Source organism: Phyllostomus discolor, chromosome 10, assembly GCF_004126475.2.
Source record: "Phyllostomus discolor isolate MPI-MPIP mPhyDis1 chromosome 10, mPhyDis1.pri.v3, whole genome shotgun sequence".
Lineage (NCBI taxonomy): Eukaryota > Metazoa > Chordata > Mammalia > Chiroptera > Phyllostomidae > Phyllostomus > Phyllostomus discolor.
This window is the reverse complement of record NC_040912.2, coordinates 43,512,452-43,524,471: the sequence shown is the minus strand read 5'-3', so window position 1 is coordinate 43,524,471 and position 12,020 is coordinate 43,512,452. Positions and strand designations below refer to the sequence as shown.

Below are 12,020 nucleotides of genomic sequence, written 5' to 3'. Positions count from 1 at the left end.
AGGAACACAGGTATAAAGTGGAAAAATGGCAATGAATAAGTATGTATCAATAATAACCTTAAATGTAAATGGATTAAATGCTCCAATCAAAAGACATAGGGTAGCTGAATGTATAAGAAAACATGACCTACACATATGCTGCCTACAAGAGACCCACCTCAGAATAAAATAACTACACAGACTGAAAGCAAACGTTTGGAAAAAATACTCTAAGCAAATGGACAGGGAAAAAAAGCTGTGGTAGTAATACTGATATCAGACAAAACAGACTTGAAAACAAAAGCCATAAAGAAAAATACAGAAAGACACTTCATAATATTCCAGGGAAGAATTAATCAGGAAGACCTAAACATTATAAACATAAATGCACCTAACATAGAAGCACTCAAATATATAAGGAAAATGTTGGGGGACTTCAAGAAAGAGATAGACAGCAATACACTTATAGTAGGAAATTTTAACATCATACTGCCAATAATGAATAGATCTTCCAAACAAAGAATCAACAAGGACATTGTGGCACTGAACAATGCACTAGATCAAATGGACTTAACTGATATATATAGAGCTTTTTATCTCAAAGAAGCAAAAATACACATTTTTTTCAAGTGCACATGAAATATTTTCAAAAATAGCCTACATGATAGGACACAAAACAAGCTTAACCAAAATCAAGAAAACTGAAATCATATCAAGCATTTTCTTGGCCCACAAGGGCTTGAACTAACAACCCATCTCAAGGAAAACATTCAAAAACTTTCAAATTCATGGAGACTGAATAGCATGCTATTAAACAATGAATGGGCCAAGAATGAGATCAAGGAAGATATAAAAAAGTTTCCAGAAACAGATGAAAATAAATTCACAACAGTCCAACACCTATGGGACACAGCAAAGATAGTCCTGAGAGGGAAGTTCATAGTGATACAGGCCTACCTAAAAAAGATGAAACATTTCAAATAAACAATCTAACCACACATCTACAAGAACTGAGGAACAACAAACAAAGCCCAAAGTGAGTAAAAGGAAGGAAACAATCAAGATCAGAGCAGAATTAAATGACATAGAGACTAAAATAACAATTCAAAGGATCAATAAATCCAGGAGCTGGTTCTTAAAAATATAAACAAAACTGACAAGCTTTTACCCAGATTTATCAAGGAAAAGAGAGAGAAGACCCAAATAACCAGTAATGAAATAGGAGAAATTACAACTGATACCACAGAAGTTGTAAGAAAGTGCTATAAATAACTAGGCAAGAAATATGGCAAGAAATATGGCAAGAAATTTGAAAACCTGGGTGAAATGGACAAATTTCTAGAAAACTAAAATCCTCCAAAAGATCAAGAAGAAGCAGAAAGCCTGAAGAGACTGATAACAGCTAGTGAAATTCAAACAGTAATCAAAAACCTCCCGGCACACAAAAGGCCTGGACCAGATGGTTTCATGGGAGAATTTTACAAAATATTTAAGGAAGAGCTAACCCTTAATCTTCGCAAATTATTCCAAAAAATCCAAGAAGAGGGAAGACTCCCAAACTGTTTTTTGAGGACAGCATCATCCTAATCCCAAAACCAGATAAAGACACAACAAAGAAAGAAAACTATAGGCCAATATCAGTGATAAATACCAATTTATTTAAAATACCAATAACATATTTCACAGATAAAGAACATACATTTCAAAAATTTAAATGGAATCACAAATGACCCCAAATAGCCTCAGCATTTTTGAAAGAGAACAAATTAGGAAGAATCACAATACCTGATATCAAACTATATCACACAGCCACTGTAATCAAAAAAGTCTGGTTTTGGTATAAGAACAGACACATAGATGAATGGAAAATAACAGAGAGCCCCAAAATAAAGCCATGTCTCTATGGTCAATTAATATTTGACAAAGGGGATAGAAGCACAGAATGGAGTAAAAATAGCCTGTTAATAAACGGTGTTGAGAAATTTGGACAGGTACATGCAAAGAGATGAAACTCAACCACCAACTTAACACCATACACAAAAATAAACTCAAGATGGATAAAAGACTTGAATATAAGTTGTGACACCATATAAGTCCTAGAGGAGAACATAGGCAGGAAAATTTCAGATATTCCACACAGCAATATTTTCACCAACATGTCCCCAGAGTAAGGGATTTAAAGGAAAGAATAAATAAATAGGGACTTCCAGCCAAGATGGAGGCATAGGTGGATACACTGTGCCTCCTCACACAACCAAGATAGGGACAACAATTTAGAAACAGAATAACAACCAGAACTGACAGAAAATTGATCTGAATGGAAGTCAGATGTCCAAGAAGTTAAAATAGACCCATTCATCCAGACCAGTAGGAGGAGCAGAGTCAGGCAGCCAGGCTCTAGTCATGGCTCGGAGAGCAGAGAGCATTGGTACTGGGCGCATAAGACATCCAGGGGTGCGTAAGACATCCAGGGTGAGCAAGACCGCAGCAGGTGGACCCTGAGTGTGCAAGCGGCAGATGGCAGACCCCAGCCTAGGGGTGGCAACCCAGTGAGGCAGCGATTGTGAAGCAAGGCACTGTGCGCAAACCAGGGTCCCAGCGCTGGGAAACAGAGCCTCAGGACACTGATTGAAAACACCTGTGGGAGTTGAGGTGCACAGGGAGACACCCAGCCTTACAGGAGAGGTCCTTGGAAAGTCCTACAGCGTGCACAAGCCCACCCACATGGGAATTGGCACCAGAGGGGCCCAGTTTGCTCAGGGGAAGCAGCAGAAGGGACTGAGGTCCAACGGAGAATGGAGCAAGTGCCATAGTTCCCTCTTGACCCCACCCCACATACAACACCACAACCCAGCGACCAGGGTGCCCAGCCCTGGTGAACACGTAAGGCTCTGCCCCTCATCCATAACTGGCACGACCAGACCAAAAAAAAAAGATATGGCTCAAACAGAAGACCAAATGAAAGCACCAAAACCCATCCTTTTAAGCAACCGAGAGATAGCAAACCTATCAGATGCACAGTTCAAAACACTGGTGATCAGGAAGCTCAAAGAATTAGTTGATTTTGGTTGCAAATTTGATGAAAAAATGAAGGCTACAATAAGTGAAATGAAGAAAAATGCACAGGGAACCAATAGTGATGGAAAGAAAACTATGTCTCAAATCAATGGAGTGGACCAGAAGGAACAAAGAAACCACCACATAGAAAGAATGAAGAAACAAGAATTCAAAAAAAATGAGGAGAGGCTTAGGAACCTCTGGGACATCTTTAAACATTCCAACATCTGAATTGTAGAGGTACCGGAAGAAGAAGAGGAAACACAACAAGTGGAAAAGTTATTTGAACAAATAATAAAGGAGAACTTCCCCATTCTGGCAAAGGAAATGGACTTCCAGGAAGTCCAGGAAGGTCAGAGAGTCCCAAAGAACTTGGACCCAAGAAGAAACACACCAAGGCACATCATAATTACATTAGCGAAGGTAAAAATGAAGAAGGGAATACTAGAAGCAGCAAGAGATAAGGAGACAGCACCTACAAAGGAGTTCCCATCAGACTGTCAGCTGATTTCTCAAAAGAGACCTTGCAGGCAAGAAGGGGCTGGAAAGAAGTATTCCAAGTCATGACAGGCAATGACCTCCATCCCAGATTGCTCTATCCAGCAAAGCTTTCATTTAGAATGGAAGGGCAGATAAAGTGCTTCTCAGATAAGGTCAAGTTAAAGGAGTTCATCATCACCAGGCCCTTATTTTATAGAATGTTAGAGGGACTTATCTAAGAAAAAGAAGATAAAAAACATGGATAGTAAAATGACAGCAAACTCACAATTATTAACAACCACGCCTAAAACAAAACCAAAAGAAACTAAGCAAACAACTAGAACAGGAACAGAACCACAGAAATGGAGATCACATGGAGGGTTAGCAACAGGGGAGGGGGAGGAGGGGAGAGGGGGAAAAGATATGGAGAATAAGTAGCATAGATGGTAGATAGAAAATAGATGGGGGGAGGGTAAGAATAGTATGGGGAATGTAGAAGCTAAAGAACTTATGACACATGGACATGAACTAAAGGGGAAAATGTGGGTGGGAGAGGGTGTGCAGGGTAGAGGGGAGTGAAGGGGGGAAATGGGACAACTATAATAGCATAATCAATAAAATATATTTTTTAAAAAGAACAAACAAATGGGACTTTATCAAATTAAAAAGCTTCTGCACAACTAAAGAATACATCAGCAAATGAAAAGACAACCGACCATATGGGAAAATATATTTGCTAATGATACCTCAGATAAGAGTTTGATCTGCAAAATATATAAAGAACTCTCATGACTCCACACCAAATAGACAAACGATCCAATTTAAAGATGGGCAAAGGACCTAAACAAGCACTTCTCCAAGGAGGACATACAGTGGGTCCAGAGACATATGAAAAGATACTCAGTATTGCTAGCCATCGGAGAGGTACAATGAGATACCACTCACACCGGTCAGAATGGCCATCATAAACAAATCAACAAACAAGTTCTGGCAAGGTTGTGGAGAAAAGGGAACCTTAGTACATGGTTGGAGGGAATGCAGACTGGTACAGCCACTGTGGAAAACACTATGGAATTTCCTCAAAAAACTAAAAATGGAATTGCCTTTTGACCCAGCAATTCCATTGCTAGGATTATACCCTAAGAATCCTAAAACACCAGTTCAAAAGAACCTATGTACCCCAATGTTTATAGCAGCATTATTTACAATAGCCGAGTCCTGGAAACAGGACAAGTGCCTATCAGTAAACGAGTGGATCAAAAAAAACTGTGGTACATTTACATAGTGGAATACTACACAGAAGAAAGAAAGAAGGAACTCCTACCCTTCACAACTAGGTAGATGAACTAGAGGGCATTATGCTAAGTGAAATAAGTTAGGCAGCGAAAGTTAAACATATGATCTCACCTATAAGTGGAACCTAATCAACAAAAACAAACAAGCGAGCAAAATAGAACAAGAGACGTGGAAATAAAGAACAATCTGACAGTGACCAGAAGGGAGAGGGGAGGGGAGTAATGGGGGAAAGAAGGGGAAAGGACAAGTCTAGGAACATGTATGAAGGGCCCATTGACAAAGGCAAAGGGGTGGAGGATTGAATGTGGGAGGTGGGGGGTGGATAAGTCAGGGGAAATAGGAGGGGGAATGGGGACAACTGTAACTGAACAACAATAAAAAAGAAAGAAAAAGGAGAATGTGAAGAGCCACATGTAGAAAACACCTGGCCAATTGTGCTTCCATCCTTATGAGGAATGCCCCCAGAACTTTGAAATAATTTTCACATTGCTCTGTAGGAGTCCAAGTTCAATAATCTTCAAATTCTTTTGTATTGCAATTCTTGTTATGCAATAGATATAGTTAATATTTGCTTTGGAAAGATATAGCAGCTAACACTAGAGTCATAATCTAATCTTTAGTATTTATTCAATAATGGGTTATATTTATGAGGACACTCAGATACATTAGAAATTTTAAATTTTTTTCTGGCATTCACAGGAGATGATATGGATGCACTTGGAAGCCTATTTCATTTTATTTGAGTTATAATGCCATCTGCTAAAACTCACTCTCTGAAAAAAGAACTGTTTTGACAGTATCAGAAAGGAACTTTGTGTAAAAAATAGGTATCTATTTTTTACTTAATTTACAAAGGACAACATTGTTTGCATTCATAAGGGCATTTTTCAAATTTAGTAGCCAATTAATGTCATTCTGTGACAATGAAAAAATAATCAGATTCTTAAATAAAACCCATCTCTTTTCAGTTTTAACTTTGCAAAGCATAACAAGATTATATTATATAGTACAGAAATTGACTCTTTCAAATTTTATTTTTGTATTATTATTTTTTTCTCATCACCTGAAGACATGCTTACTGATTTTAGAGAAAGGGGAAGGGAAGGAGAGAAACATTTATGTGAGAGAGAAACATAGTTCAGTTGCCTCTCCTATATGCCTGGACTGGACACTGAACTGTCAACCTAGGTATGTGCCCTGACCAGGAATCAAACCTGCAACTTTTTGGTTTATTGGATGACGCTCCATCCAACTGAATCACACTAGCTAAGGCAACTCTTTGAATCTGTAAATAGTGCCATCTTTCCACTATGAAGATGACACTATTGGCATCACCTGAACATTTGCTTCAGGTAATTTCTAATAGTGACAGTGAATTTGTGCCCAGCCATCCTTACCTAGTTCCCATTGTAATATGACGTTTGTACATTTGTGGAATGATGAATAGGATTTATGTTGAGTCAGAGACTGTGGGAGAGAGTGAAACAAAGTCAGTTTCAGAGGAATGGGCTCCAGAATCTCAAATTCTTTGAAAGTGTGTAGTGAGAATTGAAACTAGCGAGACATCTGCTCAGCCAGTCCACAGACACATAGAGTAGACTCTATTTAACATGCTAGATAAGGCAGAGGACATACACTAGCAGATAAGATCCTCGAATAATTTACCATCTACTTGGAGAGGTGAAAACATTGACATTTAAAAATAGAAATAGATCCATAAAGAATGTTTATGAATGAAGGTACAGGTATGACTTAGTATACAGATATATTGTGTGATTTCACAATGTATGCCTTTAATTTGCAATAGTCTCATGGCTTTCAATGATTCTCAATTATAACCATAAAGGAAGCAAAGAAGAAAAGTGGACTGCTACTTGGAGAAAAAAATAAAGTGAGTTCAGGCATGGGCTAGCGAGAAATAGGTGGATGGATCAGTAGTTTTGCAGAGATTGAGCATAAAAACATATGCAAATTGAAAGATAATCATCCTGGTTGGAGAAGAGAATTTATGTTAGAAACTAGTAAGAGAAAAGGCTATATATAATATAGATCAGTTGATAGAGTGTTTTTGAATCAGTATTGAAGAGTCTTAAGTTACCGGAAACTATTATAGTGTCAGAGAAGAGGAACAACATAATAGGTATATTCTGGGAAAGCCTTAATCAGGTACTTGCATTCTTGATATCAGCATCATGAGAACACAGCATATGCCCAGAATAGTGCTTAAAATAAAATAGAAAAATGAATAATTAGAACCAAGAGATAAGTTAGTTATTCAGGGGGATTCCTGTATTTCTGTGGCTGCACTGATTTGGACCCTCTTTCCAATATTTGGAGCATTCTCCACAACACCAGCAGTAGTGGGAGGTAGGTGCTATATCCAACTACAGAAGTTGAAAAGCCCAGATATTTTCCTTCTCTGGAAACTTGGAAGTGAGGGCATGGATCTGCTTTCAATGCAGGTTTGGGTAATCAGACACACGCACTAGGATTTTGAATCTGGAGTTAGGGAGGCAAGGAAGCAGAAATAGTTAGCTCTGAGAAGGTATCCCAGGTTAAGAAGTGACTAGGATCCTATTTTGGGACAATGATGCTGGGCAGAATGAATAAAGGACAAATGTGAGAAGCATTGACAAGGGCAAATTGACAGATTTGGTAAATAGCAAGATATTGTTATTCCATTCTTGCTTTGCTTCTCTGTAGTAATATGTACATGACATTGCATAAAGAATAAAATAGAGAAACAAAATATTTGCAACTATATACCCTGATGGATTAATAATAAAGTATTTGTGGAACATGTGAATATAATGTCTGTAAGTGTGACATTTCTTCAGAAAATATACTAAACTGAGGAAGTGGTAGTAAACATAAATGATTTTTTAAATAAAAATATATTTCTATGGAGGAAAAAAGCAACCTTTTGTGAGTCACTATAATTTTTGACTATGTGAGAACCATGTTTATTGTTGTTTTTTCATTGACTTTTTTGTTAACTAAAAGAATTGACAGCTTTATTTTCATATATCACAATACAAATGAGAATTGCTTTTTTTTGTCCCACTGCTCCCCTCCAAACCTTTCTCTGTTTGATAGGAAGAGGGAGTGAGTCTTCCTTGTCATGCTGTTAGAAACACCCAGAGTTATCCTACCTCACCAGGAGATTGTGGTGCTACAAGTAATGGACAACTGATGAAAACAGGCTCCCCCTCTCTCCTAATCTGTCTAGCTGGGTCATTCCTGGCCCAGTGGGCACCATCACTGGGGGCTCAGGCACCATTGGCATGTGCCCTCCCATAGGTGGCCTCATTCTGGAGCAGGTCCCACTGGCATCATCCCAGGAGGAGGAGGATCCATCACTGGCCTCATGGGAGGACCCCTCATGGGGTACTGACATCATGCCAGGGCAACGAGGACCAGAAGGTTGGGGGGAGGTGGGATTGTTACCCCTGCAGGAGGAGGAGCAGAGAATGAAGTAGGAGGTAACTTTCTTTGCTAAAAGGCTGCAATTGTTTTGTCAATCAGACTCTGAGCCTCTTCTTTCACCCATTTATTTTCTTTTAAAAAATATTTTATACTTGATTTTAGAGAGAAGAGAAGGGAGGGAGAAAGAAAGGGTGAGAACATCGACCTGGGAAAGAAACATCAAATGGTTGCCTTCAGTACAGCCCCAGGGGATCAGGCCAAATCTGGAACCCAAGCATGTGCCCAGGGCTGGAATCCAACAGGTGACATTTCAATTTGCAGGATAATGCCCAATCAACTGAGCCACACTGGCTGGGCCTCTCCCTTCCATTTCTGATAATAGTCCTTTGCATTCTCTTTGTATTTCCTACCATTGCAGTGTGTTTTTCTCACAGATGGAGAATCATGGGTGACACTTGTATCATATTGTAGTAGTCGCAGTGTAGCTTGGACATGTTGCTCTGCGGGCACTGGCTATTCTGTTCCCATTTTCATTGACTTCTTAGCCTTATAACCAGCACCTCAATATCAACAGGGCTGAGACTGAATACTAGTCTTTCCCCCAACAGGTTTTCCATTTGTTCTGTACCAATGATTAGCACTGGAGATGCCATATGCCAAAACTGGAAATCTGACAGCCACCATGAATTTCTTCCTCCTTTTTCTATTTATTCATGAAGCCCTCTGTTCCACCCCTTAATCATATCTCAAATAATTTCTCTCTCCTCTATTCCTACGTCTGTGGCCAAAATCTCATCACTTCTTAACTGGAGTTTTGCAATTGTTCCCTAATTATTTTCTTTGCTCGTACCTTCTCCCTTCCAATTCCCCGTTTACAATTACCAAAGTGAATATTCAACAAATGCAAAATCATTTATTCATTTCCCCTACTAGAAATCCTGTGGTGCTTTCGCCTTTGCTTTCAAGTAAAATAAACAAACCCCTTAGAATGGCACAGTTAGATCTGCCAGGATCACATCTTACCAAGTGCACCTCTTTTCCCACACACACCTTTCATGCTCAAACTTTTGTTCCTGTTCAGACTTTACCACCGTCCTTGACTCTAGCCCTTTGAATAGGCTATTTCTGCTGCTGGAAACCTGCTTCTCACTTTCTTTCCTGGTTAAATTCTATTTATCCTTATGACTCAGCTAAGTGAAACCCTTCTTAAAAGGGTCTGCTGACCATCATTCTTAGCAAGGTAACCACAGCTGTACTTCTATAACTCCTGGTTTAAATGTCACAATCCTTATCATTCGTAGTATTATAGTTGATTTTCTCATCTTTCTCTACCATAGACAGCAAGGGCTGTGGGGACTTAGGTTTTGCCTAAAATAAGTCCTTAATATATATATACTTTTGCAGGAAGGAAAAGAGCACATATTCCCTATGAAATCTGAAGGTTTTTCATAATCACACTTTACCATCAATACATAGTTCTCTTTACAAAGGTGAGAGAAGGTCTAAGGTATTTCCATTAACCAGCACTTGGTCTACGAAGAAGCTGGATTTGTATGACACAATATACAATTGTTTCCAAAATGTTTAGTGGTCAAAATGTCAGTTCTTTTGGAGGAGCAGAACAATTTTTTGAGCAACATTTTTGCCCCAAGGGAAAAGAATGTTCAGAAAGCTGCCTTGCCTTTTCCTTCAACTTCAAAATAGCTTTGTAACACACTGGATCCTTTAGTGACTCCTGTTTAATGCATGTATCTCTTGCATTGTGGGAAAAATAGAAAAGAAAAGAAACAATAGAAGTACAAATAAAATAGAGGGCATAGGAGGTTGTGAGATAGACTAAGAAAAATCCTTATAATTTTAAAGTCCAATGAAAAGAGAAGGGAAGATGGGAAGCAAGAAAAATTGATTAAAAGTACAGAGAAAGCCCCAGCTTTATGCTTACTGAGATTCAACCTCAACAGAGAATTGATATTTTCCTCAGCTTTTTTTTTGGCTTTTTCCTTACTGTTCTACTCAGAGAATTAATTCTTTCATCTTCATCACTCAGCTCCTCAAGGTCAAGAAATATTTGCAAGTAATCGAACATTTGACCACCACTTTGTGGGGCAATTTGTACTCCCTTCATTTTTCCAGTTCAATATGGGGAGGAGATAGAAATGACCTACAACAGAAACTCTGTTATGTGATCTGGCACTACAAATATTTTCCTAGTTTAATTAATATATTTCAAATATTGAATTAACATGGAATACCACTCTAAGAGAAGAAGATTTATATAGTTGCTATTATTTTCTTTATTCCTTGCTATGAATTCAATTTTTCTACTAAAAAGAACTTGGAAGGCTTATCATGAATTTGAAAGGAATTCCAAGAATATGATAAAGTACAAATACATTCTTAAATATTTATTTTGTATAAAGTGGATGGAAGAATATAGTTTAGGAATAAAAATCCAAGATCCAGAAAAAAGGTCATGGAAGGTCATATTGATTCTAATAAGAATGCAAAGAGTGTGGAGAATATTAACTGTTTACAGAGAACAGAACAAGCCCTGGCTGGCGTAGCTCAGTAGATTGAGCACAGGCTGCGAACCAAAGTGTCACAGGTTCGATTCCCAGTCAGGCCACATACCTGGGTTGCAGGCCATGGCCCCAGCAACCGCACATTGATGTTTCTCTCTCTCTCTCTCTCTTTCTTCCTCCCTTCCTTCTCTAAAAATAAATAAATAAAATCTTAAAAAAACAAAAAAGAAAACAGAACAAAATCTTTTTCTATGAGGTTGTATGCTTTTGGGTGTGGAAATCATGTCCTTGTCACTGTTGAATTTCCAGATCTAGCTCAGTGCCAGGAACATAGCATATATTCAAAAAGCATGAATTTGATAAATTGGTCTAGAGACAATTTGGAGAAAATACATTAATAGTTTTAAGATGACTCTTTAAGGTAAGTTTTACAGTAACCAATACAAAATATAATCTGCACACAGTAAAGTGATTTAAGAACAAGTTAGATAAAATTGTACCCATTTAAAAAATACCCTCCAATATGATTTAAAAAAATCCAAACTCTACACCAGGATCTACCATTTCATTGCTGCCAGTATCTCTGACCTCATGTCCCACTATTCTTTTCTCTGTTTCCTATATTCTAGCCATTCTGTTTGGTATGTATTTTCCCCTTTCTATGCCCTGAATATTTCAAGTCAACTCCTACTTTAGGATTTTTACCTCTGTACTTTCCTTTACCTGGCATATTTTTCCTTAGAAACTTTTGTAGCTTGCTCCTTATCATTGAAGTTTCCTCAGCTATCCTGTGCTTCTAGAAATCTTGACTATCACATATAAAATAGCTACCACTCTCCTTCCATGCTATCTAATACACTACTCATTTATTTGCATTTTGTACCATATGAAATTTTACTTTTTTTTCCTAATTTACTTAATCTAAGCTCCATTTGAACTCTGTTATGTTGATTGTAAGTAAATGGTCTCTTATTGAATGAATGAATGAATGAATGAATGAATGTGAGAAATATAAAATGTTATGAAACTATGTTGAAGTAAAAGAATGATGTGATACTTATAGGACTATGGCATATAGAATCCAGGAAAGAAAAGAACATTGGCTTAAATCTTGGTTCTTGGCCCTAAAAGAGAGCTCTAGTAATTATGTCTCTTGATTAGCTCAGTATTGAGCAAAAAGAAACCCTAAATAGATGACAGATATTATCCCTTAGCTTCCTACTGAGCAATTCAACTTTTAGGTGCAATTAATCGATGTGA

The 12,020-nt window shown here is 38.0% G+C and overlaps 1 protein-coding gene and 1 pseudogene across 3 annotated transcripts in view; both read right to left on the bottom strand.

Annotated features, from left to right (window-relative positions):
* Positions 1 to 12,020, bottom strand: part of MAGI2 (membrane associated guanylate kinase, WW and PDZ domain containing 2) — a 1,408,091-nt gene that overhangs the window by 347,415 nt on the left and 1,048,656 nt on the right. The window lies entirely within an intron of this gene.
* On the bottom strand, positions 7,862 to 8,979 carry LOC114507900 (annotated as a pseudogene).